The 9,874-nt window shown below is 33.7% G+C and overlaps 1 pseudogene; it reads left to right on the top strand.

The window, feature by feature from the left end:
- Positions 1 to 304: 304 nt before the first annotated feature.
- The window catches only part of LOC149543148 (L-type lectin-domain containing receptor kinase IV.4 pseudogene), a 34,225-nt pseudogene continuing 24,655 nt past the window's right edge, over positions 305 to 9,874 (top strand).

Raw genomic sequence — 9,874 nt, 5'->3', positions numbered from 1 at the left:
ACTACCATATAAACTACCAAGTAACAACAATAAATGACTAAATCAATGACCTAATCAATGATTAAAATAGTTTAGTCATAAATTTGGTTGGGAGATAAATGTCTGACAATAAACTACCATTAGTCATGTGATCAAAAGTAGTCACATATCTACAATTTTTAGTAGTTTATTTAGTAATATATTGTTTTTTTGTTACTAGTGTAACTTAACAAACTATAAAGGAGAAATTTCCATAACGCTTACTGTTGGTACCAATCTATTGCAGAACTTTGAGGAAAAAATCATTCCAAGTAGTGGAATAGCAATGACAGACTTCAAAGTATCTACAAAAGATGAATATGATCATGGAGATGTAGATTGCATTTTACTGTTGAAAGAATCCAGAATAGTGGAAACAATCAAGCCACTTTCAATTGAATACAAGTTCATTCCAAGCACAACAATAAAACATCTACTAATGAGTACAAGTGAATACCCAAATGGATCGATAGCTGCAATAGCTATATTAGCAAATAAAAAAGAGAATCAACACATACTTGAGATCAAGGATGGCCATATAGATATGGATAGAGCACCGGTATACTCCTAATTCTTCTATAATCCTCATTTTCCATTGTATCTTCAAATTTTATTCATTAGTCCTACAATATACTTTGATAAACAGCTCTACATGCACACCAAATTTTCCCACCTTTATTCCCAAATGGAAGAATAGCTACAAAAAAATGAGCCTTCAATCTTGCTCTTCAGAAAAATTACCAAAAAGCATGACCACAAAAATGCTATTCGCACAAGTTTGTCGACATACATCTACAAACTCAATGGCAAAAGGACGCTACAAAGACTCCATGCATTGTTACACACAAAAATCAAGGTGATTTTAAGTAATATCATTCACTCTTTATTTTATTAGCTTCATTCTTGTATCCCACTAACATTCTTCTATTTTGTACAATTGTTGGATTCTTAAGTCCCACAAATGCATATTCAAACCCATTCTGTGCATTTTGTCCCTGATGCAATTATAGATTTGACAACTATAGCACTTTGGATGGAGAGAAAGCCTAGTGTACCAAATTCAATAAATAAGTCAACTACATATACTCACTGCATAACAAAGAAATCATAACAAAAGACAACAATCAAACCATCGAATGTTTTGTACAAAAGAATATCACTGAAGAAATTTGGTCATCTTTTAAAAACATGACTTATAAAGACTACATCAACAACAAATCAGCAGTTGTTTTCATGCTACAAGATTTCACAATCAGAGCCAAGTTTACTATCAATCAAAACATCGTGATAACACATCTCGTACCACTTGAAAATTAACTACCCCAATCTTCTCCAAGGTACATAAACTAGTACTCTTTTACCTCATCGAATTTCATATCATGTTTTAATATGCTATTAATACTCTTACTTGAACTATCTTTTTGTGCAGGTCATAGCAGGCATTACATATATGATTCACAAACAGTGTCAATATGCTACAAATAGTTACTCTATGCTAACTTAGTGATCTTCATGACTGTCTATATTACAAATATTGTTAATGCTCTTTTGAACAAACATACCATCTACATGCAATTTTGGACATGTCCATGCTAATGCTCTTTTGAATAGATATACAATGTAAATGCTATTTTGAACATCTTACATATGACGCCTATCCAAAACATTTCAATTTATTTGCTTGCATATTCTTCCACATGCTTTGTTAAATTATTAGTTTCCATGTCTACTGAATTGGAGCTTTATAATTGATTTCTTAGAACCATAGCTTACAAATAGTTAAATTATGTAACAACCTTCACTGTCCATACCACATTTAAGTATAGATATTTTCCCACAGTAAGTGTTTTTCAGTGATGCATGAATACAACTCAATAAATAACAATGTTTGTTTGAAATTACATGATTGTTACTAAGTTTTCTAGTTGAAAGACCTACATCTTCATTAACAAAATTATAAGAAATGTTATTTTTGACCTATAAAATACTTATATACAGTTTATAAATTTGATATTTAATTTTCTTCAATGGTTGCTTTTATTTTCTTGCATGAATACAACTTAGCCAAAAATTGCACTAACATTACATTGTTTCAATTATATCTCTTCATCCAAAACCTTAGTTCTCGATAAGTAACAATGCTCACTTGAAGTTGCATGGTTTTTAGTTATCTTTAAACTTTTATCTGAAGCTTTAGTTGATTTTGATACTAAGAACATATGAAATTTGTAGAATAAGAGCTAACGGCCTTTTCCAAAGAAATTTGGTTCAAGCAATGTTGCTTCCAAAGCCCATGTCCAACAATTAGTGTCTACAAGATCTTCAGCTCTCAGATAGGTACAACCTAATACACCATATTTATGTGTATACCTATGATTTGTTTATTGCGTGCATTAAAAAAATTCAAGTTACATCATTTTTAGTTATCTTTAAACTTCAGAATAAAAGTCAAAAGCCTTTTCCAAACAAATTATTTGTTTATTGAATGCATTGACTGATTACATGTTTTCATAAAAATAATCAGTTCCCGGCTATAAAAGAAGCAGCAAGAAGCACAACTGTTGCAAAATTTGTTTAGTGGAACAACATAAGGTATTGCATTTCCAATCATATATAAATAATTTAACTTGCTAATACCTAAATTGTGTTTGCATATTAATATATCTTTCCCATTTACAAATTTGAGTGTAATTTCTTTCATTTGTAGTTGGGAATGTGTAGAATTATTTCACTTATCCTCCAACAGTGGAGTCCTTTATTAAGAAGGTTAAGGCAGTACCCTATACTGTATTTTCTCACCCAGAATACAACAATTCCATCACTGGTAATAAAAAGACATTTGCTAGAAATAAATTTATGATCAGTAATAGATTCATTCATTTCTTTTCTATAAATATGAATGATTGTGTGTTCAATACAAGTGTATTGAAGGATGCTCTGGATTGGGCATGTATTAGTCTAGATAATGCATGGAAAGGCAAAGAAAGTGCTATAATGGCAATGGGAGGATCAGATTTAATCGATGATTAGGGAAACAAAAATCATCCAGCTACCAAAATGAACAGCTAGATAAAGTACATTCTTACTGCTTTGCTACAGTATGCAAAGAAATTTCCAATAGATCATAGCAATGACTAAGACCGTTTCTTATTACTACATCTTATTATAAGCCTTTTCTTCACCCATTAAAAAAAGAAACAGCTAGATGAATCACTATTGACAATTTATTAATATTTTGGGTACATGTGAAGATTTTGATCTAAAAATTTAGAAATATATGTGGATTTTGGTATAATGACAACTGTACATCTGATATCGAATCCTGAGTGAGTAATTTCTCTCTATCACTTTTCCTAGAGAGTTCTTTTACAACTAAAATAGTGTGTTCAAAAATTCCTTGGGTTCCTTTGCACAATTGGCATCCTCTAAGTTCTTAGTTTTTGTTGTCACTAAGTTCTTTGGCTGAAAGACCTACATCTTCACTATATAGTTTATAAAATTGATATTTTGTTTTCTTCAATAGTTGCCTCTTCAAATGCTTTGGTGTCTTCTTCAATATGGTTCACAAGTTACAGTTGTTATGTATGGCATTTCCCTCTCTTAACCACCACTATACAATTTTTCTAACAAACACCAAGGGAAGGAACTATGGCATAAGCACCTCTTGTTAAGTTTAGTTTTTGAATGTGATGTTTGAATAAATGCATCATAATTCACAATGGTAGTTTGGTAATATTAAGTCTAGTTATTTAATGTGAATCATGACAATGGTTGTAAAATTAGTGAGTTCAATGAGTAGATGTTTTTGGTTTCCTTTTTATATTTTTAAAATAATTTTAAATTTAAAAAATAAAAATAAAGATATACTATAATATTATTATTTATTAATATAATTTTATTTTATTTTAGAAAAAATATTGTATTCAATTTTTTGATTATAAGAGGTTTGATTTATATTTAGTAAAAAATTTTTAAAAGACTATATTATTGATTTTTATTATTTAAATCAAAAGATTTGTTACATTAAAATAGAACAGTTTCAATTTTTTACACATTCATATAAAATATTGAAATAAATATATGTCAATTTGTAATATATTCATAGAAAATTGAATTGATTTAGATTTATAAGAAGATAGTTTCAATCTAAGCTTGCTCCAACAAATTGAATTAGATATGTATATATATTTTTCCATTCATTCATTAAGGGAACAAAGTTTAGTAATCTAGGACTAAATTTGAAATACACTCCAATGTCTAAAATATGAAGTGAGTTAATTTGTATATATATAATGATCAATTATATTTTAAATATTAAATAATTTTATAAGATAGTTAATTTGTATAAAATATTATATTAATTCAATTTATTATCTAAATGTCTCTCTCTCTCTCTCTCTCTCTCTCTCTCTCTCTCTCTCTCTCTCTCTCTCTCTCTCTCTCTCTCTCTCTCTCTCTCTCTCTCTCTCTCTCTCTCTATATATATATATATATATATATATATAGACTTTACGATTTCATAATAATCACAAGATTTCTATTATTAGACTCTCTTACACTTAATTAATTATGATCCACAAACTTGGAGTTGCAATGAAATGTAATTAACACTAGGTATCAAAGGAATTTTATAATAGTTTTATTTAGAAAATTATAATTTAATTACATAATAAATAAATATTTTCAAGGTCTATATGTCATCTTCCTATATGTAAGATGGGAGTGCTGGAATGATTAAAACACTTGTTATGTTAAAGAAATTTTATAACAATTTCATTGCTAAAATTATAGTTTAATTACGTAATATTATAAACATTTTCAAAATTTATACCTAATCTTCCCTTTCATGTGATGAGAGTGCAATGATGATTGAAACACTTGTTATGTTGAATTTTTTTAATAATAGTTTAATTTTCAAAATTATAATTTAATTACATAATAAAATAAACATTTTCCATATCTATACATAATCTTTCCTTTCGTGTGATGAGAGTGCAGCAATGATTGAAACACTTGTTATGTTAACCTAGAATAGGAGGAGGACCACAAACAAGAAAGTCCTAAGCATCCTTATATTCTAGGAACGCAATTTCAAAGGCTGGAGCATCCACTGAAAACTCCAATACAATATTTCAATGTCGATTATCATGTGGATGGTGTTGGAATTTAACATCAAGGGCCAGCTGTTTGTCCTCGAGCCCCACACCCATCTACCTTGTCAGTATCAAAGGCATCCATGGTCGGTAGGCATTAAATTTTGGTAGGTGAGATTTTTGAATTTGGAAATGAGAGGGAAAAAGGTTTTAGGTCAGAAGAAAAAAGGAATGTTTCTACATTCATTTTTTTTATCAAGTGCAAATCAAGCAGATCAGAGAGAAGTTGTAGAGTTGAGCAAAGAATGAAGAGGAAGGAAGTTTGTGCCTGCAGGCACACATGTCTCCTTCATTCATTCTGTGAGTTTGTTGTTATTTGGTTTTGTCTTGTTGAAGCAGTGATTGCTCCAGGAACCATTGTATGCAGCCATTAGAGTTGTAGGTTTAAAGTTTATTAAAGTTTGAAGTATTATCAGTTTAGGGTTATTTTAGGGTTTTTTTGGTTGAAGCCAAATGCTCCCAAATTTTGTAATAGTTTAGTGAAAGATTGAATAGAAAGAAAGCAAACATACTTGAATCTATTGATCATCCCTTGTATGTTGCATTTGAGAAGTTTGTTTGAAAGCTTAAAGCTTTGACTCTCTGGTTTTAATGGTGAATGCATTCACGTTGGAATTTTCTAAGTTTTAAACTTTAGTTGGAGCCGTTCTCACTTGACATCTATAGTTGTCGAGCATTTCCTTTGTGAGCTGTGCATACTCGACATTTGCTGTCGAGCTCCTCTTTGTGCCGAGTTCACTTGGCACCTGTTGCCTATCACTCGGCACCATCAAGTGTTGAGCAAGTGCCGAGTAAATTTGGCACTTGACACCTTCTTGTGCCGAGCACTTTTCTTCAATTGTTGAGCAACCTGCCACTTGGCACCATCAGTGCCGAGTAAAACTGGCACTTGGCACCTTCATGTGTCGAGAAACTTTTATGTGCTGAGAAAAGTTTTTAGGGTTAGGGTTGCAGTTATAAGTTTAAATTTTTACATTAATATTTCTCACATGGTATCAGAGCTTTAAGGCCCCACATCCAAAGTGAGTTAGGGCATTTATTTTTTCTTGGGATATTTGACATGGCAGGAGATGTAGGAAAGATATGGCAGCAGCCACCATCATTTAATGGACAAAATTATGATACATTTGCAAAGAAGATGAAAACCATAATGGTTGCAAATGATTTGTGAGAGTTTGTGTTCAATGGATTCAATGATGTGACTAATCCAACTCAGTATGCTGCCCTCACAAATGTACAAAAGACTCATTTGAAAGAGTCAAGGAGGAAGGATGCTAAGGCATTAAGTTTGATTGAAGCAACAATGACAGAGACTATATTCCCTAAGATTGCAGCAGTAAATTATGCAAAGGAAGCATGGGATATCCTTGAGATGAACTTCAAAGGGACTGATAAAGTCCGCACTGTAAAGCTACAGAATATAAGGAGGGAGTTTGAGAACCTTCAGATGAAGGAAAATGAATTAGTTGTAGACTTTAGTTCAAGGACCTCCAATGTGATTAATCAATTGAAGTCAAATGGAGAAGACTATCAAGAGCAGAGGATAGTGGAAAAGATATTGAGGATTTTACCTCATAAATATGACCATTTGGTCATGACCATAGAAGAGGCAAAAGACCTCACTGTTTTGACAATGGATGAGTTGATGGGTTCTCTTCAAACCCATGAGCATAGGATCAACAGATCTACTTCTTCATCTTCCCAAGAGCAAGGATTCAAGGCTTAGTCAAATCCAAGAAGAAGGGGGAGAGGAAGAAATGGCTCAGGTAGGAACTCCAGAGGCAGAGGCCGAGGAAATGGAGGACAAAGAAATGCTGCAGGAGAAAGCTCAAGAAGAGTAGATGGAGCAAGTAGCTCACAAAATACTTCAAGAGGAGGTAAGAAAAATTACAACTCAAATAAGAGTAATGTAGAATGCTACTACTATCATAAATATGGGCATTATGCAAATGAATGCTGGAAGAAGTAGAATGATCAGTCAGGACAAGCAAATGTGGCTGATGTGAACATGAGAAGTGGACCCAATGCTGTTGCCTTCATCATGTGTAATGTTGGTGAAGAAGGAAGCCCTAAGGTTTGGTACCTCGACAGTGGATGTAGCAACCACATGAGTGGCAATGAAACATTGTTTTCATTCATTGACAAGAGTTTCAAATTAGAAATTAAGATGGGTAACAATGGAACCCTACCAATTGGTGGGCAAAGGATCTATTATGGTCCGCACTAAGAAAGGTGAGAAAAGGGAAATACAAAATGTGTATTTTGCCCCTGGTATGAAGCACAATTTGATGAGCATTGATTAGCTCATTCAAAATGGATACAGAGTGCTGATGGAGAATGACACGTGTGTCATTCATGAAAAAAGATGGGAGCAAGAACCTACTTGCAGTAGTTCAAATGAAAAAGAACGTGATGTTTCCCTTGAAGATAGAGACATGTTTCTCATCTCAAATTTGTGCTACACCTCTCACACAATTAGCTCTAAGGAGTGTGATTGAAGACCCCTCACAGCTATGGCACCTCAGGTATGGTCATCTTGGCTATGCTAGTTTAAATTTATTGTCAAATAAAAGAATGGTAGAAGGTTTGCCACGAATAGGAAATTCATGTGACAAGTGTGAGGCTTGTATTTTGGGTAAGCAACATAGGCTTCCCTTTAATTCTAGAAATTCTAGGAGAGCTAGATATCCATTAGAGTTAGTGCATACTGACCTAGTTGATCCTATGCAAGTTACTTCCATTGGGGGGAGTACTTATTTCATGACATTAATTGATGATTTCAGTCGTAGGACATGGGTGTATTTCTTAAAGAATAAATCTGAAGCATTTGAAAAATTTGTAGAATTTAAAGCCTAGGCTAAAAGAGAATGTGGACACTATATCAAGGTCCTTAGATCAGATAGAGGAGGGGAGTATACCTCTAATTCTTTTGTAAATTTTTGTAGGAAACATGGAATAAAGAAAGAGCTCATAGCCAGCTATACATCATAGTAGAATGGAGTGGCTGAAACAAAGAACAGGACCATTGTAGAAATGGCAAGGAGCATGATGAAAGAGAAAGGTCTCCCAACTAAATTTTGGGGAGAGGTTGTGGCAACAGTAGTTTACCTAATTAATAGGTGTCCTACAAAGGCAGTCTGCGATAGAATTCCAATGGAAGCATGGTCACGAAGAAGATGGACAGTTGAACACCTAAGAGTGTTTGTGGTCAATGGATTCAATGATGTGACTGATCCAACTCAGTATGCTACCCTCACAAATGTACAGAAGACTCATTTGAAAGAGTCAAGGAGGAAGGATGCTAAGGCATTAAGTTTGATTGAAGCAACAATGACAGAGACTATATTCCCTAAGATTGCAGCAGCAAATTATGCAAAGGAAGCATGGGATATCCTTGAGATGAACTTCAAAGGGACTGATAAAGTCTGCACTGTAAAGCTACAGAATATAAGGAGGGAGTTTGAGAACCTTCAGATGAAGGAAAATGAATTAGTTGTAGAATTTAGTTCAAGGACCTCCAATGTGATTAATCAACTGAAGTCAAATGGAGAAGACTATCAAGAGCAGAGGATAGTGGAAAAGATATTGAGGAGTTTACCTCATAAATATGACCATTTGGTCATGACCATAGAAGAGGCAAAAGACCTCATTGTTTTGACAATGGATGAGTTGATGGGTTCTCTTCAAACCCATGAGCATAGGATCAAAAGATCTACTTCTTCATCTTCCCAAGAGAAAGGATTCAAGGCTCAGTCAAATCCAAGAGGAAGGGGGAGAGGAAGAAATGGCTCAGGTAGGAACTCTAGAGGCAGAGGCCGAGGAAATGGAGGACAAAGAAATGCTGTAGGAGAAAGCTCAAGAAGAGTAGATGGAGCAAGTAGCTCACAAAATACTTCAAGAGGAGGTAAGAAAAATTACAACTCAAATAAGAGTAATGTAGAATGCTACTACTATCATAAATATGGGCATTATGCAAATGAATGCTGGAAGAAGTAGAATGATTAGTCAGGACAAGCAAATGTGGCTGATGTGAACATGAGAAGTGGACCCAATGCTGTTGCCTTCATCATGTGTAATGTTGGTGAAGAAGGAAGCCCTAAGGTTTGGTACCTCGACAGTGGATGTAGCAACCACATGAGTGGCAATGAAACATTGTTTTCATTCATTGACAAGAGTTTCAAATTAGAAATTAAGATGGGTAACAATGGAACCCTACCAGTTGGTGGGAAAAGGATCTATTATGGTCCGCACTAAGAAAGGTGAGAAAAGGGAAATACAAAATGTGTATTTTGCCCCTGGTATGAAGCACAATTTGATGAGCATTGATTAGCTCATTCAAAATGGATACAGAGTGCTGATGGAGAATGACACGTGTGTCATTCATGAAAAAGGATGAGAGCAAGAACCTACTTGCAGTAGTTCAAATGAAAAAGAACATGATGTTTCCCTTGAAGATAGAGACATGTTTCTCATCTCAAATTTGTGCTACACCTCTCACACAATTAGCTCTAAGGAGTGTGATTGAAGACCCCTCACAGCTATGGCACCTCAGGTATGGTCATCTTGGCTATGCTAGTTTAAATTTATTGTCAAATAAAAGAATGGTAGAAGGTTTGCCACGAATAGGAAATTCATGTGACAAGTGTGAGGCTTGTATTTTGGGTAAGCAACATAGGCTTCCCTTTAATTCTGGAAATTCTAGG

Source organism: Cupressus sempervirens, chromosome 8 (genome assembly GCF_028749045.1).
Source record: "Cupressus sempervirens isolate cs-2001-9-10 chromosome 8, ASM2874904v1, whole genome shotgun sequence".
Lineage (NCBI taxonomy): Eukaryota > Viridiplantae > Streptophyta > Pinopsida > Cupressales > Cupressaceae > Cupressus > Cupressus sempervirens.
This window is presented reverse-complemented; position numbering and strand designations above follow the sequence as displayed.